The sequence below is a fragment of the Notolepis coatsorum genome (assembly GCF_963971535.1).
Source record: "Notolepis coatsorum genome assembly, chromosome: 7".
NCBI lineage: Eukaryota > Metazoa > Chordata > Actinopteri > Aulopiformes > Paralepididae > Notolepis > Notolepis coatsorum.
The window spans coordinates 165,598,396-165,614,996 of NC_140171.1; the positions used below are offsets into that span (position 1 = coordinate 165,598,396).

A 16,601-nucleotide genomic window follows, 5' to 3' on the forward strand; every position below is an offset into this window, starting at 1 on the left:
TCATACAGATAAGGTAACTAGATATTACACAATATCCCATATACAATATATATATATACAGTAGGCCTACACAGTTATAAAAATAGACTGTAATACAAAATCCTATACTAAGTGCAATGGTGGGTAACAGTGGACTTAACTCGCCGCACGGCGCGACCCCCCCCCGAGGGTCGATGCGTTGGACCCCGTCCACTCTCCGGACGAATGTTCCGGCACACGGTGGTCCTCCAGGATACAGTTGGGTTTGTCACCTGGTAACGTACTCGGTGTCCGCGAGGACGAGCCAAGTATAAAGTCTTTTGGGAGCGATGTAACTCAGACCCTCTATGTCCCGTCCCTACCTGTCTCCAGGAGGGTAAGCCTCCCCTCCTCTCGCTACCGGTACCTGTGGACGCTGGCTAACTTGTCTTCATCGCCGGCGGATAACTCTCCACGATCGACCCCACCCCCCGGGCCCTAACAGAGTCTGGTTACTGCTTGCGTGCTCCAACCCCGATCTCTGAGTCCCACTGGCTTATCACACAATCTCAGCGTCTCATCCCGCACACAATCCGCAACACCTGTGTTCAATAATGAGCCACTTGAGTCCCTGCTCGTGACGTCATCACTTCGGCCCATTCACATCACACATCTAACGTTATGCTAATCACACAAATGTCGCGGTATGTAGGTGACAAATAAACCTTTGAATTTGAACTACTGTAATTAGCTAGCTTACCTTTAGTGTTGGCGCAGCTGTGTATTGATGTGTGGAGTAGCTATCAACCATTTGATTGTTGCATGTGTATTTTCAGGATAAATGGACACTGTTCCCATGTCGTTGGCATTGTCAAGTCTCTTCAAGGATTCAAATGGCACAACTTTACCCACATACCAGAACAACAAAGTTGCACCAGCATACCACAGCAATGGCATGTCCCCAGAGGTGATCAAATACAGCCAGTACCTATTAACCATGTCGTGGTTGCAAAACCCTCTGAGAAGAGAAAGAGACGGCCAGTGGTGTGCCATGTTGACACTTCTTACAGGTAAAGTGGTAGTAATACACCCAACAGATATAATAAAGTGAACAAAGTCCATGAGTTACAATATCAAAAATGAATTTTATTAGTAATACTCTTTATAAGTTGATGTACATATAAAATTAGCTCATGAGACATCAATGTCAATAAAGAGAACACAATCTTAGAAGAATTCAGGATTCAGAAAATAGCATAGCACTGAAACTGCCCTCACCAAAATAATCAGTGACCTCAGACTAAACTCTGATGAGAATAAGGTCTCCATCCTTATAGTGGTATTCATAAAAAAAAGAATTGGAACGAAATATTACAAATTACGTTTTTTATGACCTTGAACGTGCCACATTTGACTGAGACATCTGAGAATGACCAGCAGCAAAAGGAGGGATATTCAAACGTAATCCAAGCTCTTTCAACTCGTCGTGTATTGTAAAACCCTTGTCAGCCATAACAGCATCACCATCCTTGATGTAACCATGAACTTTCAGTGTTTTAAGTAAATCATAAAAACCACTGCTTTCAGTAATCGCCTTATCGGATACAGCACCTGTAAATAACTCAGACACAAAAATGACAGACCCACTTGGATCACATCCAATCAATGCTTTGAGGGTTGTGCTTGACTTATAGTCACTATAAAGCTGACTTTGTAAAGCCAGTGCAGATGGCACCTGGGTCTTAAATTCAGTACCATCAATAATGACTAAAGTAGAAGGAAATTCCTTTCTAAAGTTTTCAGGCATGTTTTCAATAATAATGTCTCTATGAGGCCATATGCTAATTTGTCCAAATTTAAAATACATAAGTTCTATGCATGTATTAAAAACAAGTCCTGCAGACTGCATGGATACTCCAAATCTTTGAGACAAATCTTGAAGTCCAAAGTTGTGTCTTAACCTACACAATGTTAAGAATAGGCCATTGGATTTTCCTAGTGACCTCATGTCTTTACGGCCCTTTGCATAAGGTGCATCACAGCCAGCAGGCACAAGAAAATCTAACAATAACATGAATCTAACATATGTGATCCCAGTGTAGTACTTAAAAAGCCCTTTGATCTTTGTTTCTTTTTGGACAACACTTTGTACAGTACAGAATGTCTTTTTCTGAGCATCCTGTTCGAGAGACTGTATTATCTGTTCCTTTTCAAGAAGCTGCCCTCTCAACCAGGTTATCGTCCTCTCCTTCTTCTCCAGCTCTGACTTCAATCTTGCACCTTCCACAGCAGTGCCCAATACTTCTAAAGGGCAAACCCCTGGAAACAGAAATATTACAATTATTGTTAGGGAGTTTCCACATATACATGACATCACAATAATAACATTTTGCTTTTATTCTACAGACAAGAAATCTCAAGAAGAAAACAGACCCGGTTCCACACCAGAGGTGTGGAAATGTATCTGTGCACCAGCCATCTCCAGTGAAGCTTCCAGCGATCTACAAAGATCTGAATACTGCAGACACAAACCTGGTAGCACTGGAAGAACGCACTCGGGCCCAGGCTCTCTCAAATGACTGGTTTGAAGAGCGGAGGTCACGACTGACTGCTTCAAACTTTGCGAAAGCGGTAAACAGAAAATCTGCCCCAACAACAAAATTTCTGGAGAGTGTTTTCCGGTTGACATCCATTTGTGCCCCGGCTTTGGAGTATGGGAAAAGGAATGAGGCAAAGGCCAAGGCCAAATATCTGGAGGTTTATCCCGCCAGACATTTTCACGAGTGTGGTCTTGTTGTCAATTCAGAGTTCGATTTTTTAGGAGCCACACCTGACGGGAAGTTGTGCGACAATGGCGAGAGTGGGATAGTCGAAGTGAAATGTCCTTATAAGGCAAGAAACTGTTTGATATTGGAGGCTTGCGACAACTTCCCATATTTCTGTTTACACAAAGATGAGGGGGGCAGTATTTCATTGAAGAAGACGCACGACTATTATGTGCAAATACAAGGACAACTTATGGTGCCAATTCTGTGAATTCATAGTTTTTACGCAGAAAGATATCTTTGTGGAAAGAATATTCCCAGACATACCATTTATGGAAAGATTACTGCACAGACTTGCTGCATTTTTTAAAGATCATGCTTCTCAGTTCCTAAAAGAAAGGTAGACCCTTACATTCTCCTTCAGTCTGAGTAGCTGTGCACGTCTGTGTAGCTGTATAACTGAGCTCCGATTGGTGGTTGATGACATCCAGAGAGGGATTGATGTCCCTGTGAAGTATCAAAATCATAATCAAATAAATGCACTTTAATTAATAAATCCATGTTGTTCATTAATCATAACATTTGGTATTATTTATGTATTGTTTGATTGTAACAAGAACTTGCAGTATCTTTGGTTCACAAATTAATACTAGATATGAGCATTTATAACAAATTATTAAATGACATCTGATTCACACATGCAAATGGTGTTTTTAGTTAGTGATTCACATCTTCACTAACACATCACAATATTCAGACAATACCGCCTATAAGGACTTTGACAATACCCAGTCTTCAGGACTTACAAGTTAGTATTTTCCTGCAGTAGTTCTTTTTTAGATGGGGGGTTGTCAGGATCAAGCAGGCGTCTTTTCTTTGGCAATGGACGCACCGACTTACATGTGGTCCCATCAGCTTTTATAGGGTCTGGATATTGCACAGTAGGTCCATCCCCGCCAACAAAATGCTATAAGGTGAGATAGGCATGACAGAGAAGAGAAAGTGGATCACAGATTGTAAGGCATTCAGGTTACTCATGCTAGCTGATTGAAAACTGTATTAACAGATTGCAGAATGGGTACAATACAGTACAGCTCAATACACATAATAGTTAAGGGGATGCAGACCAGAGAAAGACTTTAGTCTTGTTTACATCAGGGTCCCCCATTTTCAATTCATAATGACATTTATGTGTTATGACATACACAACAGATATATAGCATGACATTTATGACATACAGATACAGTACTGTTACATTTGTGACATCCAAGATATGCAAATATACAGTACTGTTAAAAAGATATCCTAACAGGAAATATATACATACGAGGGGGAGGAAACTGTACATTAGGAGGGGGGGTTTGGACATTTACAGTACACTAACATTTAGCTAACGTTAGTTCGGTTGTTAGAATCAACTGGACAACTTCCAATTCATAATTTTCAAGGGTGTTGACTAAGTAGCTGTAGCTATATGTAGTTTTCCTTCAGCTCATGAACTGATCGGAATGTTTTCGGAGACTCTTTTTGGCGACGTTAGGTTAACGTTAGGTTAACCATGCGTTAGCATTAGCTATGAATAGCTGGCTACCTAACGATCGGCTAGCCATCTATCTATCTATCTATCTATATACAGTATATATAAGATAACAAGTGATGACTTCTGTTTAACTCAAATGTTGAAGCATATATTACTGAAGCATATTTTTCGGGCTTACCGTTGAGCATACAGCCTTGTTCTTGTTGATCTTGTCCACATTCAGCTGTGTATGGGGCCGTCCACAAGCCTTAATCCACTTTAAACATTTTTCCAACTGTGTTTTAGGCTTTGGAAAATTTATAAAACGCGCTCCCTTTAGTCTTTCTGGATATCTCTGGTCATTATTGCACGTTCCCCAAGCACATCTAAGAACCATTTTCTCGACAACAACAATGCAGGACTGGCTGGCTATCTGTGAGACATCATGGCGGCTCTATTTCAAGGGGCGCGGCCTTAAGAAATCGGGCAATCTTATTGGTTATTATTCTCTGTGTGATTGACAGCGGGGAAAGGTCTATTGTGTGTATTGAGCAGCGTTTCCGTTAGCCGGTAATTACCGGTATTTGACCGGCAAAATATGTTGAAGTCCGAATATTTAAATCTCTCCGGTCTTAATGTCCGGTGAAAATAATTCCTCTAAGCACAATTTTATTATTTGAATTGTATTAAAATCGGCTAAAATTAAATAGCCTATGCGAATGAACGAAACAATAATTCCATTTTCAGTTTCATTGTTGCTTCACTCTGATAGGATGGCGCCGCTCAGATGTGAAACTTATTTTTCTTTTTTTTTGAGCCTGCGCGCTCTGGCCACAATAACGACAAACAGGTATACGAGGAAGAGAGAGAGATGGCGAAACAAGCTAAGCTTAGTAAATATTTCATGAAACCAAGCACAAGCAGGTCTAATAATGACAACGAAGATGAGTCTTCTGAACTTGAAGTCACAGAGACCGCTGATGCTGATGCCGTGGTGGCTCCCGCGGAAAAGAAACAAAAATGTCGAGCGTACTTTTACTATTAATTTATTGATTGAACCACAAAGAGCATCCCCAGTCTGCTGCTACCGTTGCGAGCCTCGCCTGTTCCAATGGGGATCTATTAAAGTCGAACCAGCAACTAAAGTCGCTGTTCTCGCAGCCGTCGCAGGTACAAAACGGATAGGCACAACGAGAGACGGGGTGAGTGACTAGTGTTGACTGCAACTGTTGGTTGACTGCCGTGTCACATAGTAATGCATATTATTGATTATAACTAAATGTAGGCTATAACCTATAATGAAATTAACAAATGCGTTACACGCATCGCATTTGGCTTGTCCTCTCTGCATGTGGCGACGAGCTAGCAAACGAGGCAATGTGATGATCAACTACAGTTTGCTGTGTGTGAAGTTGAACATTATGATATGTGTGACGTGTCCGATACAACGAGGTGAAGCGATGTCTACTCGAGATTCATTTGGGGGTGCGTGTGACAGAGCTGCTGAAGCGCAAGCCTGCGGGGCGGGAGCTTGATGCTGGTAGCGTATCGCACTAACTTGGGAGGCGAGAGATAGTAATTTGATTCTGCAAATCAATTTCTCATTCTTCGCTTGATGTAATTAATACACATGTCCAATTATAATGGAATTCGTTAGCTCATAAAAATGTGATTATAATAGACTGCTGTTTAAAACTCTGACCGGAATATCTCGAATATGTCCGGTGATAGAAATCTTGCAGGACACCCAGACCGGCACGAATATGTTCTAACGGAAACGCTGGTATTGAGCCGTACTGTATTGTACCCATTCTGCAATCTGTTAAATAAAGTTTTCATTCATCATTCATTCATTCATGTGTAGAAAGAAGAACTATAACATTCTCATTCTCAAAGACCACAGTCTTAAACACACGCACACACAAAAGATACATGGACTATTGTTATTGGACACAAGCCACACACATGGACCCTGCACCATAATACACCTGTGATTATAGTATACTTGTTATCACACAGACACACACACACACTCTCTCTCTCTCTCTCTCTCTCTCATTCAGTTCTGTTGTGTTAATATAAACCCGCCGTGGTCTCTCTCTGTCTCTCTCTCTCATTCATTCATTGTCCTTGTGTTACATAAAACCCATCTGTGGCCTTGTGCAGAGGAAAGTGGTAAATACATGCTAGATATTCCAATGTACAGTTTTGCATACCATTGACTCAGAATGGTCTGTGTTATTGAAATCGTCACAGCAGTATAGTTTGTGTATACTTCAGAAGTATGATATTTAAACATGGTCCCCAAAATGAATGGAAGCGAATGAGGAGCCTGACACCTGGGAGGAATGGGGGTGTTGCAGCGTTGGGGATGTTTAAAAAATATAATTTAATATATAATATAATATAATAATTTGTGCTTCACCTAAAAATTTGGTCAGCAGCCTCCACTGGTGTGCACTGGAGGCTTCAAGTAGCCTATGCCTTTTTCATGTTTATATGTTACTACTTTTTAAAAACGGAGCTCACTTTTGCTGGTTGGTTGTCCCCAAAACTAAGATGGCGGCGGTCTCGTGACGTCAGAGTGTCTTGTGTGTGCATGTTAGAAAGAGAGTAGTTGAGCCTTGTGTGATCTAATCTCCTCCATACTCATGTGTATAAAGTGATGCCAGCCTCCTCAGTCTCTCTGATCATGTTAGTACAGTAATTGATTGAAAACTTTATTAACAGATTGCAGAATGGGTACAATACAGTACAGCTCAACCATACACACAATTGTTAAGGGGATGCAGACCAGAGAAAGACTTTCGTCTTATTTACATCAGGGTCCCCCATTTAACTAGGCTGCACTAGTCTCTCTGATCATGTTAGTACAGTAATTAGGCTGCACTAGTCTCTCTGATCATGTTAGTACAGTAACTAGGCTGCACTAGTCTCTCTGATCATGTTAGTACAGTAACTAGGCTGCACTAGTCTCTCTGATCATGTTAGTACAGTAACTAGGCTGCACGTCTCTCTGATCATGTTAGTACAGTAACTAGGCTGCACTAGTCTCTCTGATCATGTTAGTACAGTAACTAGGCTGCACTAGTCTCTCTGATCATGTTAGTACAGTAACTAGGCTGCACGTCTCTCTGATCATGTTAGTACAGTAACTAGGCTGCACTAGTCTCTCTGATCATGTTAGTACAGTAACTAGGCTGCACTAGTCTCTCTGATCATGTTAGTACAGTAACTAGGCTGCACTAGTCTCTCTGATCATGTTAGTACAGTAACTAGGCTGCACTAGTCTCTCTGATCATGTTAGTACAGTAACTAGGCTGCACTAGTCTCTCTGATCAGGGCCGCCTCAGGGGGTGTGCGAGCAGTGTGGTCGCACAGGGCCTCGCGGGAAGGGGGGCCTCGCAAAAAAAAAAAAAAAAAACATTTTTTTTTTGAATTTTTTTTTTTTTTTTTATAATTTTTGCGAGGCCCCCCTTCCCGCGAGGCCCTTTTTCATCACAGACCTAAAATCTAGTTTTGCTTATATGCTTATATATTTCACATTAGACACGTTTGTAGAATGTGTCTGACTTGTTCCTGGGTCTGCAGTGACATACTCACTATTGGAGCTCTGGGGCTCTGCAGCAGACATACTATTGGTTTCAACGAAGGGAGTGGTTACTTACATCATGTGTAGTACGCCGGCGTGAGTCAGCTGCGTTTGACTATTTCGCGCGTGCAGCTTTTGACTATTATGCTTAGTTATGCCAGCCAAGACGAAGAGGTCGGTCATTATCAGTCGGTCGGTCACCAAGGAACGTTGACGAAAGGCCTCTCGCTGGCGGGACAAATGGCCGGAGACTTGTCATGATGCAGTCGGGATATAGCCATGATGATGTCGGCTAGTAGCTAGCTTAGCTAAAGGCTAACTAGCGTTAGCTAACCTAGTGACATGCAGCCAAGATGAAGAGGATGGTCGTTTGGCAGATGAACTCTTTGGATTTAAGTGTTGATCTTTGTCCTTTTGGATCTATGTATATTCATGTTGCCTTTGTGAAGTTATCTTTTCCTTCTGTTTTGTTCTTTCATTAAAAGTTGAATATCCTTTAGGGGGTCATCTTTGCTTATCTCTCTCATACATGCTCTCTCTCTAACACACATGTTCTCTCTCTCTCTCTCTCTCTCTCTTTCTAACACACACAGTCTGCCTATGGCGGCCTTTCTCGATGGCTAGGCTGTGCTCGCTGAGTCTGTACCTAGTCAAGGATCTTCAGTCACAGTGCTCAGGTATTCTGCCACTGTGTACTCTCTGTTTAGGGCCAAATAGCATTTCAATTTCTTTCCAATGTGTCTCTCTCTCTGTACACTGTATATTGACTGTAGAACGGGAGCTCTCTCTCGCTCTCTCTCTTGCTGTATGTTGACTGTATCATGCCCAGCCTCGGGCAGCGCTATTATTTACGAATATGTTGACTGTATGGGGGGGGGGGGGGGGGCTCGCGTTTAAATCTCGCACAGGGCCTCGCATTTCTCCCAGGCGGCCCTGTCTCTGATCATGTTAGTACAGTAACTAGGCTGCACTAGTCTCTCTGATCATGTTAGTACAGTAACTAGGCTGCACAGCCGACAAACATAGTTGCTGCCTAAACAATATCCAGGTAAGATGGCGGACGGTTATCACATGATTTATGGCGTAATGTCGCATCTAATGTTTTATTTATGGCAGCACCGCTGGTCTAACTGTTGGGTACATTATTATTAAGGGTTAGGCAATTGTGAAATACCGTAATCACAAACGGGAACATATTGATCAAAGAATAATGTCCAAAGGACCTTCTGATTAAACAAACCTGCTTTGTGTTTCTTCATCTCACTTTCAAAACACTCTGAAGTTTACGGCCAGTCTCGACTCCTCCTTAGTTCAAATCTGTCTCCAGCAGCTGCAGTTAGTCCGTTCTTTACACGATCACTGCATCTAGATCTGTTCAGAGAGTTAACGTTAGAGATTAGCAGCATTAGCTCGTTATAGCAACAGACAACGAGGTGAAGCATGGAGTGTGGTGCCCCTGGTGGCTAGGACGAGACATTGCATGGCATTTCCGTATTTCCTGGTGACATCAGGGAGGGCTGGACCAATCAGCTACATCTGCGTCACGCGGCACCCCACGCCCCGCCCCTTTGGAAATCAACAGCCAATAGCTGCCTTACACGGGGAAAGGCTGTGGCCGCGACAGAACGCGCGCTGATTGGCGGAGAGGGGACGTCACTCCACATTGGGCCTAGCCCCTCCCCCCTGACCAGGCTCGGTTGAGACGTGCGGTTGGAGAGAGCATAGATATCTATAGAACTGTTCTATATCTATGGGAGAGAGTGCGAGAGAGAGGGATGAATGAATGAATGATGAATGAATGAAAACTTTATTTAACAGATTGCAGAATGGCTACAATACAGTACGGCCCAATACACACAATTGTTAAGGGGATGCAGACCAGATAAAGACGTTTGTCTTGTTTACATCAGGGTCCCCATTTTCATTCATAGTGACATTTATGACATACACAACATACATGACATTTATGGCATAGGGACATACATGACATACAGGCAGTGGTGCAGTGCTGGGCAACTGCGGTCAAACGGCGTTTGGGCTTCGAAGTGCGCGCATCCTATTATTATGCAAAGTCTAGGTGATAAGTGCCTAGACTTTGCATAATAATAGGATACCGTTTGGCCTCCGCCCATATTACGACTGCACCCCTGCATACAGGTATTTAGTACTGTTACATTTGTGACATACGATATGCAAATATACAGTACTGTTACCCATAGATCCTGACAGAGTATATGATGGGGAGGGGACTGTACATTAGGAGGGGGTGGGTGGGTGGGAGAGAAATATACATGCGGTGGGTTGGAGACTGTCTACTAGGAGGGGGTGGGGGGGTTTGGACATTTACGGTGGCCAGTTTCGAATTGCAGCCTCCCGTAGGTTTTGAATGTGGGTAGGGATTCACATTCCTTTACAGCTTTGGGTAGGGCGTTCCACATTGATGTGGCATAATTGCGAAACGTGTTTAGTCCCTTGTTTGAGCCGAATCTGGGTTTAACATGATTTGTTGAGCTTCCTTCCTAATTTATGCAAATGACATGTCGTCAGCCTGTGACTGCAACTTGTTCCTGTTTGCGGACGACTCAGCCCTGCTGGTCTCTGACAAGAACAAGTTGCAGGTTGAAAAAACCCTCAGCTCGGAACTAGGCAAAATCTGCATATGGCTCGCTGATAACAAACTATCATTACACATGGGCAAAACAGAGTCCATTCTCTTCGGTTCAAATAACAAACTCAGCAAGACCGACGGCTTCTCAGTTGCAGTGGGTGACAATATTGTCACAAGGAAAGACGAAATTACCTACCTGGGTTCCATCCTAGAGGCAAATCTTTCCTGTGACAAAATGGCATCCAATGTAATAAAAAAAGTCAACCAACGAACTAGATTCTTGTACCGGATCTCCTCTCTGGTAAACAAGAATACCCTGAAGACTCTGGCAGGAGCACTCATTCAAGGGTACTACGACTATGCGTGCACCTCATGGTACCAAAGCACCTCAAAGGCGCTTAAAACAAAATTACAAACATCACAAAACAAACTGGTCAGACTACTACTTGACCTTACCCCCAGAACCCACCTCACCCCTGCCCACTTTGACAACCTAGGATGGCTTAGAGTAGACGACAGAGTACAGCAACTTGCAATGGGCCTGGTCTACAAGATACACTATACGACTAAGGTACCCATGTACATGTCAAAATACTTCCCAAAGGTCAGTGAATACCACAACCACTACACAACCTCCCACCTCTTGCAGAGACAAGTCGCATTTCTTTCCTCTCTCCCTAGGCCTTCAAGGCCGTTCCTACCGCCGCCTCTACTGCTCCATGGAGCCCGACGCTGCTATGCCCTGCTTCGTGCCGGTGGCCGGACTATACTAAAATCAACTCTAAATGGATCTAATCAGTGGATTGCATATTTTCTTCAAGAAGCAGAATAAGGCTAACCCTTTCTGCCTGTGTACATCATTTTGAAGTGTGTGACTAAATTGTGTTGTGGAAATAGTTTGTAATTAGTTTCACCCAGCTGACAGAAACTGGAGGTGTGGCCTTTGTGCATGTGGCTTTTGTAAGTTAAGTGGGCACTTGTGACAGTTTTTTTTGCTTAAAGACCAGCTTTTTCTCTGTTGGAATCATTCTGATGACAGCAGCAGAGAGGGTAGGATCTTTTAACTGAATAATACTGTGTACATCATTTTGAAGTGTGTGACTAAATTGTGTTGTGGAAATAGTTTGTAATTAGTTTCACCCAGCTGACAGAAACTGGAGGTGTGGCCTTTTGCTGCAGGTGTCACTCATCAGTAATTAGTGATAGTGATTTAAGGACTTGCTGGCCTAGCGTCAGCGAAGCGTCGAGGAACGAAGAGGGACAAAGAGGAGTTTTCCTGGAGTTATCCGCTGAGGGATCCACCGATCCACCCAGTGCTAAGCACACCATAATCCTATATTTCCCTCCCACTCTGCTATTTCCCTACTATCTCGCTTCCTCCCTACAACCTTCTCCCTGCCACTCTTGACACCACAATGTGCCTCATACCTATATCCACAATCTGCTCCTCCAGAACTGACTCTACCCATCCACGCCAGTTTGCTAGCAACCCGGCAAATCTCTCCTACCCTCCTACAGCCACTAATACACCTGTCACAGTACGGGGAGGCTTATGGAATTGTCAATCAGCAGTCAAGAAAGCTGACTTCATTACTGCCTACGCCCATAGTCTAAATCTGCAGCTCCTGGCTCTAACTGAGACCTGGATAACTCCCAATAACTCATCAACACCTGCAGCATTATCTACAAACTATAACTTCACTCACACACCTCGACCCTCCAGACGGGGTGGAGGCACTGGCCTCATGACATCTCCTTCATGGGCTACAAACCTAACACAACTCCCAGAACTGTCACTCTCCTCCCTCGAATATCATGCAGTATCTGTCTCTAATCCTTTCAATCTCACCATTGTTACACTCTATCGCCCTCCAGGTCCCCTCGATCACTTCATTGATGAGCTGGACATGCTTTTAAGCTCCTTACCGGAATATGGTACCCCGCTCCTTCTATTGGGCGACTTCAACCTGCCTGACTCATCTCAGTCGGTCCCAGTGGTCTCCCTCCTACAACAATTTGACCTGACTCCCACTGCCATGCCTCCCACCCACAAAGCAGGCAACTCCTTGGATCTCATATTTTCCCGTAACTCCAGCATCATTAACACCACGGTAACTCCCCTACATGTATCTGACCATTCCTTCATATCCTTCTCACTAACTCTCATGCTTAACCGAAAGGTCTTCACCCCAACTCAAACCGTCTCACTCAGACGTAACCTGGCCTCCCTATCCCCCTCCACCCTCTCCTCTGACATAATATCCGCTCTACCTTTGAGTGACACCTTCTCTGCTCTCCCCACAGAGATGGCAACCTCCACCCTCCTCTCAGCCCTTGCAACCTCCTTTGACAAGCTCTGTCCCCTCGTTGAGAAACCTGCCCGCCGTTCCCCACCCAGTCCATGGCTGACGGATGCAGTGAGAGAACAAAGACAGGTCCTGAGAGCGGCTGAGAGGAAGTATAGAAAATCACGCCTCACTGCTGACATCGACACATATCACAACCTCTTGTTAACATTCTCCAAAACCATTACTAATGCCAAAGCTTCTTTCTTTCACCATAGGATCGAGGCCTCTGCCAAGAATCTTCGCAAACTGCATGCTACCATGTCCTCCCTCCTCACTCCCCCCCCACCCCCTCCTCCCTCATCTTTTTCTGCCGAAGACTTTGCAATCTTCTTTGAGGAAAAAGTGGAGAACATCCGCAGCTCCTTCTCCCAACCCCCACCCATTCCAAACGCTGAATCGAGAACCTCATCCTTCACTCTGTCATCTTTCTCTCCCATTACAGAAGCCGAGACCCTGACACTGGTAACGTCGAACCGTCCGACTACATGCCAGCTGGACCAGCTACCCTCCCCACTCCTCCAGACCATAGCACCGGACATCCTCCCATTCCTAACTGCAACCATCAACTCCTCACTCAACTCGGGGGTGGTCCCCACCTCCCTAAAACAAGCCAGAGTCACGCCCCTCATAAAAAAAAGAACCCTGAACCCCACTGTCATAGCCAACTATCTTCCTGTCTCTCTTCTCTCCTTTCTTTCTAAAACACTTGAACGTGCTGTATCCAACCAACTTACTGCTTATCTCTTACAGAATGACCTCCTAGACCCCAATCAGTCTGGCTTCCGGACTGGCCACTCCACATAAACGGCCCTCATTGCGGTCACAGAGGCACATCACTTAGCAAAAGCGAAGTGCCTGATTCCTGGCCTCTGTGAAGAAGTGTCCTGATTCTCCTAGATCTATCTGCAGCCTTCGACACAGTCAACCATCAGATCCTCCTCACGGCCCTCGCAGGAATGGGAGTGGCTGGATCTGCGCTGACATGGCTGACATCATACCTCAACGACGGCTCCTACCAAGTGTCATGGAGAGGGACTCTGTCGGCCACCCGCCCCCCTCCGGATGGGTGTCCCCCAGGGCTCGGTCCTAGGACCCCTTCTCTTCTCCCTCTACACTAAATCACTGGGTAACATTATCACATCTCATGGCTTCTCATATCATTGTTATGCCGATACTCAACTCTTCCTCTCCTTCCCTCCCTCAGATATCCACGTCTCTGAGCGGATCGTCGACTAAAGACTCACTTCTTCAACCACTATCTGAAATGATTAAAAAAAAAATTAAAAAATTAAAAAACTAACCCTGACTAACCTTACTGTCATGCACTTGTCCTAATAAACTAACCTACACTGTAACACGCAACACTTGATGAACATTGTTACTCAGCTGATAGAGTTGTACCCTTCTTGCTGTCTTGTCGTACAGAACTTGTAAGTCGCTTTGGATAAAAGCATCAGCTAAATGACTAAATGTAAATGTAAATGTATTGGGACATCATAATCGGGCTACCAACTTCAAGACGTGGTCATTTTTGGATTATCGAAGCTTTTGGACTGCAATAAGAAGATTTTGGATCTGTTTACCGCGCACAGGATCTACCAAAATGAACTGATAAGACACTTGGACACTTGGACTAATAATGCATTCAGTCATTTGGACGGAGTTGTTAAAACTCACTCCACTCAAATCAATAGAGTTATATTTCACTCTATTCAAATCAAATTTAAAGTGACGTGGCTGGGATAAATGGGCCAGTCAGTCAGCCAAAACAAATTCCTGGACCAAGGTCGAAACAGGGAGCTGCTGGAGTCGAAGGCCCTCTGGGAGATAAGAGTGGCGAGCGGCTTCCCCACCCGCAATCCCTACCTCCCCCACCCAGGACTTGGCTTGTGCACTCCCCCCCACCCCCCCCTCCCCCTTCCTCTGCATTGGCGCTGCACTGTCGGCTGCCTCGTGTGAGGGATCACCCCCCCCCCCCCTACAGCCCTGTAACAACCCCAACCCACTCCCCCCTCCTTCCGTAAATGGCGCTGCCTATGACGGCTGCCAGTCTGTTTGCAGTGGTGAATATGCATATGTTTGTCTCAAGGCTCTGTACCATTATTACTATCTAAAATGTAATAATTGTGGAATATTACTGTAATGAGCTGTATGTGTATGATCCAAGCGTCCTATGATCCTCATAGGAGCATAACAGAAAAAAGCATTCCATGTGAAGGTATTCTGTATCTTTGCATGTCAACTAATAAAGAAACTTGAACCAGAGGAAGCTCAACAAATCATGTTAAACCCAGATTCGGCTCAAACAAGGGACTAAATACGATTCGCAATTATGCCACATCAATGTGGAACGCCCTACCCAAAGCTGTAAAGGAATGTGAATCCCTACCCACATTCAAAACCGCTCTTAAAGAGCACCTACGGGAGGCTGCAATTCGAAACTGGCCACCGTAAATGCCCAAAACCCCCACCACCTCCTAATAGACAGCCTCCTTCCCACCGCATGTATATATTCCCTCCCCGCCGTATGTATATTTCTCTCCCACCCACCCACCCCCTCCTAATGTACAGTCCCCTCCCCATCATATGTATATACTCTGTCAGAATCTAGGGGTAACAGTACTGTATATTTGAATACCGTTTATGTCACAAATGTATCGGTACTAAATACCTATATGTCCCTATGCCATAAATGTCATGTATGTTGTGTATGTCATAAATGTCTATATGAATTGAAAATGGGGGACCCTGATGGAAACAAGACAAACGTCTTTCTCAGGTCTGCATCCCCTTAACAATTGTGTATATTGAGCCGTACTGTATTGTACCCATTCTGCAATCTGTTAAATAAAGTTTTCATTCATTCATTCATTCATTCATTGTGGTCGTGGTATTCACTGACCTTGATTTGATTGATTGTATGTCATAAATGTCCTGATGAATTGAAAATGGGGGACCCCGATGTAAACAAAACTAAAGTATTTTTCTGGTCTGCATCCTCTTAGTATTGTACCCTTTCTGCAATCTGTTAATACGTTTTCAATCAATCAATCAATAAGAAGGACAACCATAAGCATCCTTCCTCCAGAAATCAACCAATCCTGGGCAATACCATATGGAAAAAGGTACACAAGGCGTTTTTATGTGCACAAAGCGCTTTTAGGTGATGGTATGGCTTTCTTTATGTAATATGCATGGAGTAAAGTATGTCCTATGTATAAAATCAAAATGGATGACTTGGTGGTTGGGAATTCTGGAGGATAGCAAAATGTTTTGCCAGATTAATAGCCCATTTAGACTGCTGCTATTGAATGGTATATCCACACTGGCACACTCTATCAATGGGTAGAGGCTTTGAAGAAGTCTTTGCAAACATGGTGTAAACCGTTGAGACCAGACCCCTGGGTCTGGTAAATATTGTGTGAAATGGTTGGGTACCTAATTGACTATCCCAAGGCACACCATTGCTGTGCGCAATAGAAGCTAGAAGAAAGTGCCAGGTGAATTAAAGTGTTTCTGAATGTCTTGGAATGAGCAGAGACCCTCTACCCCAAACAAATCAGCAAGTGTAAGAACTCCCTTATTACACCACTGGGGGGCAGTATTGGACGCCTCCCAACTGGAGACCAGTGTTATCATGGGCGATTGAAGGTACAAATTTGGTGTCATTTTCCTGAGATTTTCTGCAAGACTGCGAACTGAGATTAGCTCAATAATGATGGAGCCAAATTAGTTTTTTGATTGTTTGATAGATATATTGGAATAGATTACATATTGTAATTGTAACCTATGAGGGCCGTACAGAATGTC

The 16,601-nt window shown here is 44.0% G+C and overlaps 1 long non-coding RNA gene across 1 annotated transcript; it reads right to left on the minus strand.

The window, feature by feature from the left end:
• Positions 1-1,906: 1,906 nt before the first annotated feature.
• LOC311232178 lies at positions 1,907-3,604 on the minus strand. Its single transcript, XR_014619924.1, has 3 exons — positions 3,530-3,604; positions 3,136-3,230; positions 1,907-2,277 (listed from the first exon to the last, which is right to left on the minus strand). It is a non-coding gene; the product is annotated as an uncharacterized lncRNA (long non-coding RNA).
• Positions 3,605-16,601: the final 12,997 nt, after the last annotated feature.